The 20,404-nt window shown below is 36.2% G+C and overlaps 1 protein-coding gene across 1 annotated transcript in view; it reads right to left on the bottom strand.

The window, feature by feature from the left end:
- LOC126761940 (uncharacterized) overlaps positions 1-20,404 on the bottom strand; it is a 277,755-nt gene that overhangs the window by 191,134 nt on the left and 66,217 nt on the right. The window lies entirely within an intron of this gene.

Raw genomic sequence — 20,404 nt, 5'->3', positions numbered from 1 at the left:
GCCAGCCAGCCGCCTATTTGCCATCAAATCTCAATTGAATTTTCACTTTCTGTTGATTTTCGAACTCTTTGTCTGTCCGTCAGCAATGTGTTGGCATGCTTATAATGTGGATAAAGCCGGCGATAAGAGCCGCAATAACAAAATGTTATTACGATAAAAATACATATGTCTATACATACATACCTACAGACATATTTAAGTAGCCAAACATGTAAGTGGTCTGGTTCAGGCGTGTCTATTTCTGATGCGTGGTGGTTTTTGTGAGACTTCGTCGTTAACACACTTCTGACCTAGTTTACTAACGCCCACATAGCACACGAGTTAATTAAAATTATATAGAGCATAGTAAAAACGGTTGTTGGCTTAAAATAAATAAGCCAACCTGCCTTTAAAAAGCTTTTACTTTTTTTCCACGGCGCTTGCCGTCTTTTTTATAATTTTTTTTGCGAAATGGATTCTTTGTAGAAAAAAACTGATAAGCAAATAATGACGAAACCTTCACAAATACCAATGACTCTATATAAGAACTCGCTTTTGATCGTTAAATTTTTACGGCGACTATAAATAGCTAAGAGCTGCCAACATGGACTCAATAGGTTGATTCAAAAGACGGACCTTTTACAATACCCTTTTTTTTGACATATGACGCGTGAGTCGTGTCAAGCTGTCATGTTATTTTTGTTCAGTACTTTTTGGCATTTCATCATGGAAAGACTTACACCTGAACAGCGTTTACAACCCGCCCAACTTTATTACGAAAATTCACGTTCTGTGAAGAATTTGTTTCGCGCACTTCGCTCAACTTATGGTCAACATAATTGGTCCTCTGAGCGTACTATTCGCAACATCATCACCCATATTGAGACCCAACATTCATTACCGGATAATATTCGACCGAATAGACCACGTCCAGCATGCCGTGAAGACAATATAGCAGCCGTAACTGAGAGTGTACACGAAGACCGTGAATAATCGATCCGACGCCGTTCGCAGCAACTCGAACTGACGTATGGCACAACTTGGCGCATCTAACGTCGAGATCTTAAATTGAAAACGTACAAAATACAGCTTGTGCGAAAACTGAAGCCGCTCGATCTTACCAAGCATTAACGCTTCGCTCTATGTATAGTTCTAGTTATAGTATAGCTCTTGAATAGTTCCAAGAAGATTCGACGTTTCCGAGCCAAGTTTTGTTCAGCGATGAGGCCCATTTTTGACTCGATTGGTATGCACGAAGGAAGAATAACCTGAAGAGATTCGAGAGCTGTCATTTTATCTAAACAAAACAACGGTTTGGTGTTGTTTGTAAGACGGTGAAATCATCGGTCCATTTTTTGTTTTCAAAAATTATGCCGTTGAGAACGTAACCGTAATGGCGACCGTTATCGCGCTATGATAACCGACTATTTGATGCCTGAAATATGAAGCTCGAGATTTCGGCGACATTTAGAGCCACTTCCCATACATCGCATCATTCAATGGATTTACTGAGAGAATACTTCATGAGCAGATAATTTCACGTTTTGTGCCGTGAAGCTCGAGATTTCGGTGACATTTAGAGCCATTTCCCATACATCGCATCATTCAATGGATTTACTGAGAGAATACTTCATGAGCAGATAATTTCACGTTTTGTGCCGGTCGATTGGTCAACAATATCGTGTAATACCACACCGTTAGAATTTTTCCTGTGGGAATATGTGAAATCGAAAATCTATGCGGACAATCCCGCCTCGATTCAGATTTTGGAACAAAACAGCACGCGTGCCATTCACCAGTCGTCAGTCAAAATTGTCGAACGAGTCATCGAAAATTGGACTCAACGGATGGACCATTTGAGATGTAGCCGCGGCCAACATTTGAAAGAGATAATTTTCAAAAAATAAATACCAAAGAGTGTTCTTGCAAATGGTAATAAAGATAATAAATATTCCCCATTAAATTGAAGTTTCTCTGTTTTCTCTTAAAAAACAATAGGCAAGCTCGAAATGGATCACCCTTTAGTTATGGACATATAACATATCAAACTGAAGCTATTACTTAAAAATTTCAATATGATTTGTGCAAACTTTCATTTATGGATTTTCATTTTCTTCGAGAGTTTACGCTATGCGAATGAAAGAAAAACTTCTCACATTGCCTGGGCATTTAGTTTCAATAAAATCAATTTAAAAACTGTTCTAATTTGATTTTCTGCGACGAAGGATTCAATAACTCCAACGTTCTTCATGCCCTAGAAATCTGTTTTAACACAACAACAAAAAAAAGAATAAACAAACAGGTAAAGAGACATGAAAGAATGTAAAGCGAGAATCAACAACACTGAAGAATAATGAATTCCACTTGCCTACCAACACCGATATCATTAAAAGCACAAAGGGGAAATCAAGAAAATCGAGATGAAGAATTTAAATCAATGCCATTGACAGTGACAATGAAATGTGTGTGTGTGTGTATGTGTGGAGTAGACAGCAGCGCAAAGTTTGCTTGATGAAAAAGAAAGGAATTTCTTAGATGCACCATTGTATGCAATTTAAATGGGTTCGTTTCTCTATTTCCTACTAATCAACTAGCACATACACACACTTATATATATATCTAAAAGTGTAAATATATATGTATATAATGAAAAGTATTGAAGTATTGGCAGAAAACGCGCCGAGAATGCAGCAAATGGAAAAGAGAACGTGTCGCGGCAATATTAAAAGTGAATAAGTACAAGCGTACAAGCGGCTTCAAGCGAAGCAGCTCAAGCTATATTGCACAAAAACAAAGTTATGGCAAGAAATGAAAGAAATTGCACTTTTCATCATTCAATTGCTTTTCATTTAGTTTGCAGCGCAGAACGACTGCGCGTAGCTTTGACTTTTACTGCGAAAAGCGCAGCAAAACTCGGTTTCTCGCCTTTTGCTTGGCTGCTGCACTGAATGCAAGCAATCGTGGCCGTGGCGAGCACCGAAAGAAAGGCATAGTCAATACATCATATGCATCAGTATGTCTGCATATCGCCACATTTGAGGCGTCGCAACGACATTCACCAGCAGCTCATAGGTGTAATATACCGCAATGAGTTTATGGCGAGGCTATATACTAAGAAAACTAGAAAAAGGTCCAGCAGTAAATTCTCTCTAATTGTTCTCTTATTTATGTAAAACCCTATCTACTGGGCATGTTACAAAGAATTATAATTTTTTTTTGACCAAAATTCGATAATATTGGATAGTCGAAAAAGTTGTTTCGTATTTCTAATCAAACTTCAATTTTTTGGTTTTATATTTCTAATGAACTTTAATGAACCAAATATGAACCATTTTTCCTAGAGACTACTACTACTACTAGAGACATTATTCCATCAGTGTAAAACTTTTCTGGTTTCTCTACGAAAATCTGCGACAAGTAGAGTAATATCGCAGGCTTCTCTTGCAGCCAACTTTACTACATTAAGGGATTTCTGCATTAATCGAAGCAAATAGTAGTCCAATGGTGCAAGGTCAGGACTATATGGTGGATGTATTAAAACTTCCCAAGCAAGCTCTCCTAGTTTTTACCGAGTCATCAAAGATGTGTGTGATCTAGCGTTGTCCTTTCTGTTAATAAGTTCTGGTCATTTTTTTACGATTGCTTGCTTCAATCTCATCAGTTGTTGACAGTAAAATGTAGAATTAATCGTTCGACCACGCTAGAGCAGCTCATAGTAGATGATTCCTTTCTAACGCCACCAAACTCTCAGAAAGAACCTTTCGAGGCGTCAGCATTGGTTTTGCAACCATTTATTGAGCTTCAACACGCTTGGCCCATGGTCTTTTTCACACATTATTATTGTATTTGAACCACTTTTCGTCTTCTGTTACCATTCACTTCAGAAATGATTGGATTTCATTTTGTTTCAGCAAAGAATCGCAGATGTTATGGATGGTTCCCACACATCGAGTTTCTTTTTGTACCCAGTCCTTTTTAAATGGTTTAAAACCGTTTGATGATAAATGTTAAGCCCCTTAGCGATGTCATGGTTGTTTATGTGACGGTCCTGGTCAATGTTTTCCGTAATTTCATCGACTTTTTCAATGATAGGTCGACCAGAGCGCGGTGCATTTTCACATCGACATTTTCAGAACGGAAGCGAGCGAACCATTGTTGTGCTACACGGACTGATACAGCATCGTCTCCGTAAACTTCACAAATTTCATTGGTGGCTTGCGTGGCATTCTTCCCTTTTTATACAAAAAATTTCAAAATATAGCGAATTTCTTTATTATTTTCACTCATTTTTGAACAGCTGTAACTTTTTTTCAAACTTGCCGAAATTATTATTTTTTTTTTTGTTTAAAAGAGCTCAAAATCTCATCTCTCCAATACTATGGGTTGTGATTGGTAGCACTGGAGATACCATATACGACTGCAACGACATCTATTGACAAAATACGAAAAAACTTTTTCGACCAGCCAATATAGGGTGTTCGACGTTTAATTCTGCGTGTTACAAACCTTGTGTTGGGTATAAAATTACTTTAAGATTCTAACATTCGAACACTACTTAATATTTTAACTATAGTTGACCTTTAGTCATGAAAGTCCCTATAAAAATAACCATAACATGGATATTACGTTATATTTTCTACACACGGGTGGTTCCCTCTTATCGCACTCTGTGCGAAAAGATCATCAATTAACGAACATTTTTATTAGCGCTAATTATGGCTTCACTTTTCGCGAACTGTATTCGACCAGTAAATGTTTCATGTCAAGAACAAGCATCCAACAAATATATTATTTTACTACAGTTAATTTGCGCTGCTTTTATTTCCATTTTAATTTTAAGCTTTTCATTTGTGATTTCCTACTGCAGCGGAGACTGTAAGCTCTCCTTTTTATCGCTTTCCTTTCAAGCACGCTGTTATTAGTTTGTTTACATTTTCCGGGCGAAATCGCTGTTGTTAACCTTTCCAATACTAATATTTCAACTGTAAATGTGCTGAGGCAATAATACTGCTGTTGCTGTTATTGTCGCTGTCAAGCCGTGACGTTGACCAGTCAACGGCAGCAGCGCCCTCGAACCTTTCGCGCCGCGCCAGCTTTATGGGCGAACGTTTTTAAGCCTAATTAACTTTCTTACATTTCATGGCAGTCTTGACTAGTTAGCGTTCTCGGCCATTCGCGCATTGTTTGTGTTTCCACTTGACCGTATTTTTTCACAGTTGCCGGCAGACGCTGTGTGTGTGTGTGCAATGGTGTCGACCGAGGTGGCAGTAGTGGCAGTGGCGGCATTGGCGGCTACGGATGTGGCACCGTGGCTGTGCAGCTTTCATTGTTATTATTTGACGGTTTTACTTCTTCCACACAAATTCACCTAAACTACGGGTAAGTCAGCGTTGGAAGCCACCACCATATGGTGGTGTAGTTGAAGCTGGCAGTAATAACAACTGTCGACAGCGCCGACAACACCGACAGTGCGCGAGCGCGGTAATCTCGGCGTGAGCAGCAAAAAAAAAAACAACACCGTTAAAAACATCAGCGCAAAGCGATAACAACAGCCGTGAACAGCGGCGTCAGTAAAGTCAGCAACGTCAGCCGTCTTGACGTGAGATGGGCAGCGGCTAACAAGGTGAAAAGTAGGTGAATGCTAAAGCAGCAACAATGGCAGCTAACGACAGCGAGTAAAGCAGCAAGTACTTGGCTGTGTTGTTTGTTTGTTTTCGTGTAATATGCGTCAAGTCAGCGGCAATAAACAAGCCAAGAACAGACTGCACAAATACTGGCAGGCAAAACAAAATAAGGCAGCAATGAAGCAAAACTTGCCGTCGGCTGCCACAAATCGACGGCAGCCGCAGACACTCTTACAGCAGCAATAACAATGATAGCAGCACAAATAAAAAGCCAGAGATCTCGGCGCATAAACAACAGATATGAATATGATAATGAACAGTGTTATTTGTGGCATGCAGCGGCCATACCTGATAAATATGTATGATGATAATGTTGATGATAATGCTGACGAAGTTGCTGACGTTGCGTTGTTGCTGCTACGAATGCCATTGAAATGCTTGAGACTGCTGCCATTGCTTTATTTGGCTGCCACACACAGCCATACGTACACACAGAGTTGTATTTATATATGAGCACTCATAAAGCGGGCAATAGCTACCGGAACTTACTGCATAAGAGAAACTAAATTGAACACCTGTAATAAACTGCACGTTCCAAAGGGCCACGCAGCTAATGATTATACCGGAAGAAAAAATGATTATCTAAGCATGAAAGAACTGTAAAAAAATTAAAAGAAGGCACTGCTATGTTCAGTAGTTCCCTTGAATTACAAGAGGAGACCTCAAATACGGAAGAGTAAGTCAAAATTCAGATAGACTACAATTGATAGAGTTTCTGTTAGAGTTTAAGTTTGAGTTTAATTTAGAGTTTAAATTAGAGTTTAAATTAGAGTTAAGTTAGAGTTTAAGTCAGATTTAAGTTATAGTTGATTTTAGAATATAAGTTAGAGTTTAAGTTAGAGTTTACGTTAGAGTTTAAGATAGAGTTTAAGAGTTAAAGCTTAAATTACCTTTCAAGTAAGAGTTTAGAAGCTAAGAGTTAGAGTTTAATTAGAGTTAAGTTAGAGTTTAAGTTTGAGTTGAATTTAGAGTTAAAGTTAGAGTTTAATTTATAATTTAAATTAGAGTTTCAGTTAGAGTTTAAATTGAAGTTTAAGTTAGAGTTTAATTTAGAATTTAACTTAGAGTTTAAGTTAGAGTTTAAGAGTTAGAGTTTAAATTACATTTCAAGTAAGAGTTTAAATTAGATTTTACGTTTGAGTTTAAGTTAGAGTCTAAGAGTTCGAAACTAAGAGTTAAAGTTTAAATTACAGTTTAAGTTAGAGTTAAATTAGAGTTAAGTTAGAGTTTAAGTTAGATTTTAATTTAGAATTTAAATTCGAGTTTAAGTTAGAGTTTAAGAGTTAGACCTTAAATTACATTTCAAGTAAGAGTTTAAGTTAGAGTTTAATTTAGAGTTTAAATTAGAGTTTAAGTTAAAGTTAAGTTAGAGTTTGAGTTAGAGTTAAATTAGAGTTTAAGTTAGAGTTTAATTAAGCATTTAGCTTAGTTTTTAAGTTAGAGTTTCAGTTAGAGTTTAAATTACATTTTAAGTAAGAATTTAAGTTAGATTTTAAGTTAAAGTTTAGAATCTAAAAGTTAGAAATTAAGAGTTAGAGCTTAAATTAGAGTTTAAGATATAGTTTCAGTTAATAAGGTTGTTTCTACCTGGAATATTTCTTAGTAAACTTTGTGGCTGATATACATAGTGAGCCAATGACTGTCTGGAGAGAGCCATAAAAACCGCGGAGAAAAATGTGTAACGGACTCTCGTGTCGAATATAATAGAACTTTTTAAATTTTAAACAAATTCATTTGATCCATTTTAGAAATGCCTTAAATGGTTGTTTACTAACTGAGCTATTGGCAATAAGTTTACAATAAAGATTTATCAAGAAACATGTGCTTGGAACATGGAGATAGCGAAATAGTTGCTCTCTTCCCCTCTCAAGGGAAAACCTCAAGTCGCATTTTAACTTCCAAGCCAATGTTTAGAAACTTGTATTTACTGTTGAATCAGAACAAACATGGGAACAATTTTAGCCTATAAAATCTAAGATAGAAACGCATATGTGAAGGAAGGCTTTTCTAAGCAGTGGAGAAAGCTAAGAAGTAAATTGCTCTCTCAATGAGCGGAACTAAGATTTTTCTTGAGAGGCTTATGATCATAATACCCATAATAATGAACGCTAAGATTTGAGATAGTGCGTACGGCATAAGATGATCGGATGATGGGAAGTTGTTTCAATCTTTATTAGAGGATAATTTTATTCGAATGGAGACGGAATCTATAGTTATGGAAAAAAATATATAATAAGATGTCAGATGAGGTTAGCAGAGGAAGAGCGCTCTCTTGCCTTGCCTTGCTATTTCGATTTAGCAAGAAATCGACAGATGTTCTCTTGTGGATGGGACCTTCGGCTCAAGTAGCTTTAGTTTTATAAGAGTGACAACGAATAGGATGATTATTCTTTAGCCAGTTAACAATAATAATCACTAACCGAATTCTAACTTTCCGTAAAAGGCAAGAACGACTTTCTTTGAAGCGGATAAACCACTTTACCTGAAATTCAAATATCTTTCGTTGGTATGTTTGTGGGTTAAAGCATTTCCTTGGCGCAAAAAATTAAGCACTTAAATTAAAAATAAAAAAAGAAGTTCGACGTAAGCCTGTCAAGGTTGAATGCGTGAGATTTTTATGTCTATTATAATATTACGTTTACTTATTACATGTAGTTGTAAAGTCATGCCACTAAAACGGAAGCAACAAAGTACGAGTGTTATAATAAAATACAAACAGACGTCATAATTCGACTTTAATACCGCTAAGTCTTCTAGCCAACACTGCTAACCTCAAGATGAGCTGTAGGCAAGCCAATTAAGCAATCCTTAATTGTGGGAATTTCTTAAGCCAAGTAGACTAGCCACAAGCATGTCTGCGTGTATGTCTGTTTGCCCGCTTGTTCGGGTCTTTAATGATGCGCCGAATTTTATACCGACTGCGGACGAAAAGTAGAAATAAAAGTAATTAAGTGCTAACAAAGCTAAAAAGTAATGTCAAATAAACCTCGTTTCCGGCCGTTAGTTATCTAATGTTATGAATATGCCCAAAATTTGTTGAATAAGCGACCTAGTAACAATTACGAATTCGAATGAAAAGTGTGTTACTAATTTCAATTTGTTTGCGAAAAATCGCTTCGAAACCGAAAGTTTTATGTTGTTCGGCCAAAAAGCCAAATGAAAACATATTTCGGCCGTCTTGTGCTGTGTTGTCGTTTTCGTTAAGCCGGAAATCTGTGTCACCTGGGGCGGAAATAGACATTCAAATTTTTTCGGCTTGTTAATGTGTGTGTGTGTAGCTGTTGGCTGCAGTTCTGAATTATTTACATAATGCCACATTTTTTGCCTATTTCAACAAATGGCTTGTGCTCTGTGCCTGGTCAACGCCCGCACTTATGCCATGCAATAATAAAATATTGTCGTGTGCGGGTGAATGTTGGCCAAGGCTCTTAAATTGTAATGCAGGAATATTTATTGCTTTAACATGGCAATATGTCGGTTTGCGGGATCATTGTTTTTCGTAGTTTCTGCTACTTTTTTTGTCAGATATTGAGAGGCTTGTTATTGCTCCAATATATGGCCTTTATTCGCTCTAGTGTTTCACAGCTTAACATTAATATTTGTGAAAAAATCTAAAGACATCTTGGCCAAGCAGAGTCGGTAGTTCAAGCAATTTTGGATCGGTTTCGCACTATATTTACCCTTCTAGATAATGCTCAGTGATGCCGTACAGTGCGCACCGAAGACGCTATTGCCAAGACGAGATCGTGCGCAATAATTGGAACTGTATCCATCCACTTTATAGAAGAGTTTGCGTATGGATCTTGGTTTTCGGGCGTACAAAAACAAACTCTCATAAGTATGGAAGTCGAGTGATCATCAAGCGCATCGTAAGAGCGTTGGGTGAAGGGGTCTAAAACGAGATTAACACTAAACAAGATTTTTACAAAAAAAAATGTTAGCGCTGAAGATTGCTTTTGGTTAAAAGGATACGTTAGTAAACGAAATTGTGGCATTTGGAGTGATGATAATCCACAATCCATTGTCAAGACGCAAATCGTCTTATTTTTCATTAGCGTAGATACCGCTTACGCAGTTATAGCCGAGTTTACTGCAATGCGCCATTAAGCGCGATTTGAAGTGTAGCCAGGCCCTTATTATTTCTTTCCAAAGGAGTGGAAAACTTCCTCTTCCTTCCCCCGGTGGGTACTGTGTCGAGTACTCTCAAAAATGGAGTGTTTTCGTCCATAAGGACGACATGAACTAGCGAGCGTAGCCGTTGCCTCTTAATTCGCTGAACTCTGTCAATGTCGTCGTAAAACTCGTACAGCTCATCGTTCCATTGAATGCAATATTTGCCGTTGCCAATGCTTAAAGGACCATAAATCTTCTGCAAATCCTTTCTGTCGAAAACTCGTAACGTCGACTTATCAGATATTGTCGATCTCCACACCTCTGCACCATATGTATTACAGGTCGTGAATAATGAGCCGTTTCCACGACAATCGGGTCTAGGTAACCGGAACGGACCCGGACTTTTATCCGGCCAAGGACTGTCAACTTGGCAGAATTCTTTCGCTACAAAAACAACAACAACAACGGGAATAATGAGTGACTTAGAGAGGATGGAGTCATGTGTAGAAGTTCACGCAATTGACGAAAGTTCTCTGAGCGCAATTTACTTGGTAGTGGCCAGAAACGATTATTTTACATATGGCTGAAGCAGCTCACGTCTTCCGGTTTTAGGCGAAGTATTCTTTAGGTGACCAAAAAACATCTGTTAGAAGACGAGCTAAAGTGAGAAGGCGAATCATCATTCCTCAGAATTTTGCGCTAGGTTTGGGAACCGCCACCAAAGCGCCCCAAAGAAAATAAAACAAAAGCCTTGTATGAGAGACCTTCCTTTTGAGACTTCATTACATTCTCAAAAAGTCACTGTCTGGTGTGCTATATGGGCAGAGTGATTCATTAGTCAAAATTTCTCCAAAAATGAAGCAGATCATACTATTACCGTCAATAACTAATTCATATAGAGCCGTGATTAAGGACTTTCTCGTATATGAATTGGAGGCTGTTGTGACGATAATGAAACAATCAATCTACTGAAGAAAACTTATCTCGCGTAGTAGGCATGTGCCGCGGCCTCTAAAATCGTGCGATTTAACGCCACTGGACAATTTTTTGTGAGGATTATCGCCTTGGAAGGGAATATTCGCCGCTATATTGTAGAGATACGGCCCTAAATGTCATTCGAACCAGTCGCGGTCTTACTTCTAAATAAAAACTGTCTAATAAAATCTGCAACACTTCAAATCCCTTATCCGTTATCATCATCCACTTAAGCCAGTCAAGCGATGCAGTCACTATTATAATATTTCTCATTAATTTCCCTAAATTTTAATTCTAAGTATTTAGCGGGTCATTAAGCTTACTAATTGAAGTTATGTGAATACATACAAATAAAGGGTGCATCAAGCATGGCGATTTCATTTATTATACCCTGAACAAGGTGTATTAAGTTTGTCACGAAGTTTGTAACACCCAGAAGAAATCGTCGGAGACCCTATAAAGTATATACATATATAAATGATCAGTATGTCGAGCTGAGTCGATTTAGCCATGTCCGTCTGTCTGTCCGTCTGTCTGTCTGTATATATACGAACTAGTCCCTCAGTTTTTGAGATATCGTTTTGAAATTTTGCAAACGTCATTTTCTCTTTAAGAAGCTGCTCATTTGTCGGAACGGCCGATATCGGACCACTATAACATATAGCTGCCATACAAACTGAACGATCGGAATCAAGTTCTTGTATGGACAACTTTCAAATTTGACAAGATATATTCACGAAATTTGGTATATATTATTTTCGAAAGCAACAATGTAATCTCCGAAGAAATTGATTAGATCGGTTAACTATAGCATATAGCTTCCATACAAACTGAACACATATGTAGTTACTAACAGAAATGCACCTGTGAAGGGTATTTAGCTTCGGTGCAACCGAAGTTAACGTTTTTTCTTGTTTTTCATTAAAATAAAATTAAGAAATTCTTATCACAATTTTTCATGAACTTCACCAAATTAATTAAGCAAAGATTAGTGAAAAATTATTAACAAATGTAACTGCGAAGTTCTATGTCTAGAAGAGAGCTTCGTGCAAGTCATTCCATCATGCAATGCAAGCTCTGATATAAGCTGCCTGCTGGAGATTGAGATGAAGTGAGGTAATGAGCTGCAATTAGGCCTTTAGTTGCGCAAATGTTTGTAAGTGAGCAATCACGAACGGCTAGCCGTAAACCTTTAGCGTGTAATTGTAAGTTTTATTATAATAAAATATAAAAATGCTTTATGTAATTGCCTATGTAAGCAGTAACATGAGCTTAGCACTAGCTAGACGCGCAACAACTGGCACGTGACATCGAGCTTCTTTCATTACCAGCATTTTTTCTGCACACACATACTTGTATATATGTGCGCATGTGGATAACCTTTGCACAATAAAATTCATAATCTTATAAAGAATAAAGAATGTATGTATATCTGTAGAATGGTGCTTTTGTTCTTTTTGTCATTGACTCACGCACGCCAAACAAGAAATCAAGAATTTATCAGAACAAAGAAAACACCAGCGAAGGCAGCTCGCATAGTCACCGACAACTAGTTTGCACGCCGACAACTTGTATTTGTTCAAGGGAAAAGTACAAGTTCTACAGTACATAATTATAAATTTAATTTCCTACTCCTCTTCTTGCTGCTCGCTCCCCACTTATCTTTCACTACTTCGTATAACTTTTGCTTTTCCATTGCTTTGTTATTTAATTAAAAGTTCAGTATTGCATGTGTGTTGGTTGCACACACATCGCGGCACACACTTGCACCAGCTTATAGAACCAGTTAAACGCGTGTTTCAAATTCGCCATATCAATGCAAAAAAACAAAAAAAAAAATTAAAAAAAACTTAAAACTGCATATTTTACTTAAACACAGTTTAAAATCCATATAAAAGCATTAATAAATATGTTAGTGTGGTTGTGTATAGTGTATGTGCACAAATATGGAAATGTGAAGGCCTCTTCGTCAATGCAAATTGCTGAGCGCGAAACGAGTATTGCAGTATTATGAGAATATGTAAATGTAGATGTGTAAAAAAATTAAACGAAATGTCAAATATATTTAAGTCTCAGTTTGATTTTGAAAAATAAGCGTTCTATGCGTCTATACCTTCAAAGTGTCGTAAATAATACCACTCTCCACTATCTTAGAAGCTTACGAGTTCGAATTATATCACACAAAACTAAGTTTTTACAATTATGTGGGCGTGAAACAATCCACCTGAGTGCAAAACTTTATAACGTTACGACACTTCATCAGTTAACGCTAAGGACCTACACTGGCCTATGACGTCGCTCATTAGCCTGCCAGACTAACATAACTTATGTGGATCACTTATATTCCAGAGTAACAAAAAAATGCAGAAAAAAGTAAAATTTATATATAAGGTAGTCGAAAAAGTATTTTCGTATTTCTAATCAAAATTCAACTTATTTTTTTATAATGAACTTGAATGAAGCAAATATACTTGTATACCTTTTTGCCACTTTTTGCCATTTTTCCGCTAGAGACATTATTCCATCAGTGTAAAACTTTTCTGGTTTCTCGGCGAAAAACTGCGACAAGTAATTTTCACAGGCTTCTCTTGAAGCTAACTTTACTCCATTAGGAGAGTTCTGCATCGATCGAAACAAATGGAAGTCCGATAGTGCAAGGTTGGGGCTAAATGATGGATGCATCAAAACTTCCCAGCCAAGCTCTCCCAGTTTTTTCCGAGTCATCAAAGATGTTTGTGGTCTAGCGTTGTCCTGATGGAAGACGAAGCCCTTTCCGTTGATCAGTTCTAGTCGCTTTTTTATTGCTTGCTTCAATCTCATCAGTTGTTGACATTAAAACTTAGAATCAATCGCTCATAGTGGTTGATTCCTTTCCAATCCCACCAAACACCCAGCATAACCTTTTGAGGCGTTAATCCTGGCTTTGCAACCATTTGTTGAGCTTCACAACGCCTAGACCATGATTTTTTTCGCACAATATTATCGTATTTGATTAACTTTTCGTCTCCCGTTACCATTCGCTTCAAAAATGGTTCGATTTCATTTTGTTTCAGCCATAAAATTTTCCAATTCATGTGGTACCCACACATCGAGCTTTTTTTTTTTGTAGCCAACCTTTTTTAAATGGTTCAAAACTTTTTGATGATTAATTTTAAGTTCCTTAGCGATCTTATGGCTGCTTATGGTGCGGTCCTGGTCAATCTTTTTCATAATTTCATCGACTTTTTCGACGACAGGTCGACCAGAGCGAGGTGCATCTTTCACATCGACATTTTCAGAACGGAAGCGAGCGAACCATTGTTGTGCTACACGAACTGATACGGCAACGTCTCCGTAAACTTCGCAAATTTCATTGGTAGCTTGCGTGGCATTCTTTCCTTTTTTATACAAAAATTTCAAAATATGGCGATTTTTCCTACACTATATGGTATAGCACTGGAGATATACGACTGCAACGACATCTATTGACAAAATACGAAAAGACTTTTTCGGCTACCCAATATATAAATGTTTTTTAACTCTTATTAGTAGTTTTCGTATGATATTTATAAACGAGTTATTTAAGAAGTAAAAACTTAAGGAAAAGACGTGTGAAAATTTTGAGATCAATATCTCAAAAACTAACATGAACTACGAATGGATCTTTCGTTATCATAAAACGAAAACCAAATTACCTGTCGGCTTTAAAATTTAAAGAAAATAAACTAAAGTTGTTTTTTATTGGGTCAATGACTATATTCGTGCAGTTTTATTTCATCAAAATTTGAAGGTTTATTTAAAATATTCATGTAGAGTATTATTACCCATAATATTGCCCTTCTATAGTTATAACAATTTTCCACTTTTCTGGCAATTAGTGGATTTCATCATGAAGAATGATCAACGAGGCAAACAAATTTCTGAAACCGTCAGCTGATGTGAACTCTAGCCCAGGGAAGGCTTTCTGCACTGAGTGAAACAAGTTATAGTTAGAAGGAGCAAGTTCAGAGCCACAAGTCGGATGAAGCGAAACTCTTCAACCGCTTTTTACCAAATACCTTTCAACCGATTTTGCAGCGGGCCGATCATTGACATTGTGGAAAACTACGCCGCCCAGGACGTGCTTCTGACATGCAAAACCAAAATCTCCATTTTAATTCGTGCAAACAACATTTGACTCGTTCGTGCAACAAAGCTGTAAATTATGTTTATAAAAACTAATTAATTTTAAAATTTTATATCCTCAGAACTTTGCTTTACTCAACACCTAGTACATAAATCAACAGAGAAATCTAATTATAATCAAAAGTGTATAAAAAGTATGTGGATGCTTTCGGCTTACCTTTGATGAATTTATTAACTTAGTGCACCCACAAAGTTGTCGAAATAAATTGAGCATCGCAATTATGAAAGCGGTTAATTTATTGAGGTATTTTATAGTAAACTAACTGGTTAAGGTTGTGGCATATATTATTGTGTCTATTTTAAATCAACCTCATAAAGGCAATAGTTGTTATGAAAATATTGTTCCTGTCAGCAATTCATAATCTATCTTTGACAGGCTCTTAATCAGTGTACGGCGAGCCCTTATGTAGTAGATTAATTCAATAATAATAAGTTTAACAGCAAGTTTGTAATACCAAAAAGGAAACAGTGGAGATCTTACAAGGTATATGTAAAAATGAACAGCAAACTCTTTCCTCAATTTTTCAGATATTGATCCGAAATATTGTACGCATTCCTTTCTCCGTTTTCCGTTCCTTTCTTCGAACCGATTTGCAAGTTGGTTTTTTGTTGGAACCGCTGATATCGGGCCACTATAGCATATATCTGTCATATAAATTTAACATTCTAAATCAAGATAAAGATCTTTTTAAGTAATCTTAATTCGACTTGCAGGTAGTTAATATGTATCAAACAAAGTGGCTAAAAGGTACTAGCAACCACTGTTCCTTCGAGCGCAAACCATTAGGCAGTTACAATCCCAGATATCAAGCACATAAGGTATAGTTTCTATAAATAATGCATATGAGAAGGGAATTATGGCTACAGTGCAGGCATAGTTAATATTTTTTCTCGTTTAAGTTTATTTATTCACCATTTGCTTACATTTTATTCGAATAATGCAAAAATAATACGAAAGTGATTAATTAGGAAGATTTAGCGATAAGCTACAATAATAGCTGTCTTCAATTCGACAAGTGTTATTCTCCAGTGCATCGAACAAAATATAGCCGATGCTCAAACAAAATGGCAGCCTTTGTGGTGTAACCCTGTGCTAACATATCTTCTGACGTATACTCAATAGTGTTATGATTATTTCTTAATGGAAATTAATGTAACGATATGTTTTGGTTTTCTATAAGTTACTTAAATTGATTAAGTTTTATATAAATAAAATAGAAAGGAAATTTGATATTTGAATCAATCACAATAGTAAAACTGACTCAAAATAAAACAAAAAAAATTGATAGCACTGTAGATAACGATATGATAGAAGTATCCGCATACTGACTTGTACGAATTCGACACGGAATCTTTGTTGTTGCTCTTACGTGTAATTTTTTTGGACGAGAGAGCGAAAGCAAGTATAGGTTTACGGTCTTTGGAACACAATTATTAAAGACTTGGTACAAGATTTTTTTTAATTACAACTACTTGAAAAAAATTGTCTTGAAATTTTCACTGAAATTTTAATTTTTTTGTAAAAATGTCTGCCAAAAATCCAATTTTCAGTTTTTTTTCCTTCGTTCAGGTTCTAGGTTAAGCCTTTGAGTAACTAAAACACGCATTTTTCACTTTATATGATTAAATTTCAGAATTTCATCGTTAATATTTATGTTTGTAACAATAAAAAATTCTAATAAAATTATATACGAGAAAAAACTCTTGAAAAAAGGCTACTTCGTTGCTCGTATGTCGAATATGTATTGCAATCTACCTCCACCGCAACAAACTCACCATTGACAGAATATTAGCATACATTTAGTATACATTGTCCGTCCATACCCACTTACAACAGCACGAAAATGAGTCTTTAAAAATTCTTCGGAAATTTCTCTTTTGACTCCCGTTAGCAGAAGAAGAAGCAATAATTATTTCATTTATCACCCAGTCGTTTAATACAAACAATTCTAAAATTCCCGTTGCTCATACGCCATGGCCTGCCGACCAACGCATGCAAACCAACAAGTAAACAACACATTAACTAGCCAACGGTTAGTGGCACATAAAACAGCAAATTCGAGAAATTACAATACATTTTAGTCAGCCAGACGAAATTTGTGCCAACACATTCCGATATTAACACCTAACGACATATTAAGGAGGTCACACATAACTGTGGAGAGGATTAGCATGTGGGGTTATAATGGTTGCGTACAATTTATGCAGCTGAGCGCTAAGCCAACAAGCTTCTTAGGCAAATTTTATACACATCTATAAGTATATATGCATATAACTGTATTGAAATCTATATAAGTGTGTGTGTGTACGATGACATGCAGCCATGCAACCTAAACGCTCACTTATAAGGTCAATTAACAGGATGCTTGTGGTATGTACTATATATGGTTGTTGTTGTGCCTGTAACTGCTGGTAGTGTAGTGGGCTCTGCGGTCTTAATATGTAGCGGTATTAAGTGGAGCAAGTGCGGCGCTTAGCTGCTGACAGGCAACAGCTGGCTGCGAAAGTTCAGCCAATTGATGATTAGAAGGAGCTTTTCACGCGCTCAATCGCAAATTTATTTAGCTGCGTTTATGTGTGTGTGCGAAATGTGAGTCCTTGTTAGTACCAAGAGTGGTTAATCTGAGGTAAGCGCTTAATAGACTTGTTTACACATGTTACACTTGGCTGGTGAGTCAACACATAATCGCAATAGATTTCGCGAGGCATGAACACCTGCACGTATATGGTTATATGGATCCATAGTTCACCGTTATATGCTTTGTTGCATATTAATTTCAGATAATTTGAAATAATTTCGAGAAGGTAAAGGTTAAAAAATTGGACTCGGCTGCACTGAAGCTATAATATCGTTTCAGGTGAATTTCTTATAGAAGCTAAAAGTGCCTACGACTAAAACTGGTTCTATTTAGCCAGAATGTTTCATAAAATAACCCTCTAGTCGACCTTAGCCCACTTAATAAAGAAAAAATTATGTTTTATGAATATTTTTATCTTGACTTTTATCTATAAGTTTGAATGACAGCGATATGCTTTAGTGGTGCGATCTTACCAATATTCCGGAGATTGTAGCACAGTCTTCCACAATAATATATGCCAAGCTTAGTGAAGATATTATGCCAAATATAAAGCTTTCCGTACAAGGACTGTTTTGATTGTTCAGTTTGTATGGCAGCTATATGCTATAGTGGTGCGATAACATTGGTATTGATCAATGTGCAGTCTCTTGGAAAGAAAAGAACGTGTGAAAAATTTCAAATTGATATCATAGAAACTGAGGCAGGATTACGCGTATATACAGATACAGATTGACATACAAACGGACCTGACTAAATCGACTCAGCTCGTCACATTTTCCATTTATATGTACATATGTATATACTTTATATGTCGCCTACATTTCCAGGGCATACAAAATTAGATATAAACGTTTAACAGCACTGCAAAACCCCGCTTCCGTGTGCAAATAGAGATTTCTAAACAGAAGTCATTAAAATTTAAAATTAATTTCGTATTTTGTCAATACATAGATGTCATTACAGTCGTATATCTCCGCCACTACAAATCACATTGTATCATACCATATAGTGTTGGAAAGGTGAGATTTTAAACTTGATTTAACCAAAAAAAATTAAATTCGGGGAAGTTGAAAAAAAGTTACAGCTGTTCAAAAAATGTGTGAAAAAAATGAAGAAATTCGCTATATTTTTGCAAGTCAGCAATGAAATTTATGAAGTTTACGGAGATGATGCTGTATCAGTTCATGGTTCGCTTCCGTTCTGGAAATTTCGAAATTTCGATTTACACTGATGGAAATGGATTTAGCGAAAAAATGGCAAAAAGTGGTCGACCAAAATGGTACATATTTGTTTATTTATATATATAAATAATTATAAATATAAAATAAAATAAGTTGAAGTTTGATTAGAAATACGAAAAGACTTTTCGACTACCCAATATTACGGCTCTAAAAATTAATATCCGAAAAAATTATGATACGTGCGTAAAGCACGTACGTAAACATATGCATAAAGGTGAAAAATAGATGATGAAGAGTAAACTGCGATTTTCTACTCTACAAGGCTTGCCAAATTGAAGCTCTTTCTACTCAACATTCCCTACGATTCGCCAAACCTTGGAGAGTTGCGAATCGAACAAACTATAACAGATGTTCACGCAATGTGGCGGCACTTTCCATGCAACTCTGCGCTCACTTGTTCGCGGGCAAATATATTATTCTTTGTTGTCGGCTTGAAAATCAATAAAAAGTATATTTTTGTTATTATTATTTATTTATTTAATTATTTTTTGAAAGTTAGTTCAGCAGGATTTCATAAAATCGATTTTTTTTATTGTCTTATTAAAATATACAACACCTTTAGAATATTGTCATAAATTTTCGGAGATAAAGCTTTGAGAACTTGTGTGCTCGAGGCTTGCTAGGTTAAGTGCGCCGTCTTTTAACGCGCTTTCCACGAGACTGTGCTTTTGTACTCGATTGGCAAGATTTCTCAAGAATTAGTCAACCGGTGTTCATGAAATTTTACACAGGTCTTTGAGATACAATTCCTAAAGACTTGGACGAAGGATTTTTTACGATTACAACCATTTGAAAAAAAAAATTACGAAATTTTCACTGAAATTTTAGTTTTTCTGTAAAAATGTCTGCCAATAATTCAATTTTCAGTTTTTTTTCTTCGTCTAAGTTCTAAGTTAAGGTTTTCACTAAAACACGTATTTTATCACTTTAGCTCTTCATGTAAGGAGTTATCTTGCCAACGCGTTCGCATCTTTTTCCGACGGGTCACCGGAAATGGCATCGATATGGCCGGACTTAAAATATTTTTTCAAAAAAACTTCAGCATTTTTTTGTTAATAGTGTATGTTTGAAACGATAGAAAATTCTAATAAAATATTTCATTTCTTATATGAGAAAAAAATCATTGCAGAAAGGCTGTTTTTGCCCGAGGAAACCCATGTAAACTCTTAAGTAGACCTTGGTTTGAGTGAACTTTGCTCGCGTTCACGACCACCGTTTTCTATAAACAAATATTTGAAGTCTTTAGTTTTGAAAATCAATAAAATCTGTTATTATTATTTTGTATTATTATTTTTTTAATAAATATAGCAACTTAAATCAATACACTATCTGTGGAAGATAGCGATTGAAATCTTCTGAGATAAGTATTATTATATGATATACGTATTACGTTATTTTACATTTTAGGTGACGATATGAACAAATAATATCGGCTTTGATCTACAAGGTGTGTTACAACTGGACTTTTTTAATCTAGCACTCCCTGGGGGCGCCATCTATATGTCGACTGGCGAGTTAGAATTTGCTATCTTTATCGATTGTCCAGTGAGAATTTCATGACATTTCATTGATTGGAAGTGAAGTTATTGCGTTTTAAGTGTCAGTATGTTTGTGCTATCGGTGCGAAAATGAGCTTCGCACAAAGAGCCAACATTAAATTTTGTTTTAA

Source organism: Bactrocera neohumeralis, chromosome 6 (genome assembly GCF_024586455.1).
Source record: "Bactrocera neohumeralis isolate Rockhampton chromosome 6, APGP_CSIRO_Bneo_wtdbg2-racon-allhic-juicebox.fasta_v2, whole genome shotgun sequence".
Lineage (NCBI taxonomy): Eukaryota > Metazoa > Arthropoda > Insecta > Diptera > Tephritidae > Bactrocera > Bactrocera neohumeralis.
The sequence above is the reverse complement of the archived record's forward strand: the minus strand, read 5'-3'. Positions and strand labels throughout refer to the sequence as shown.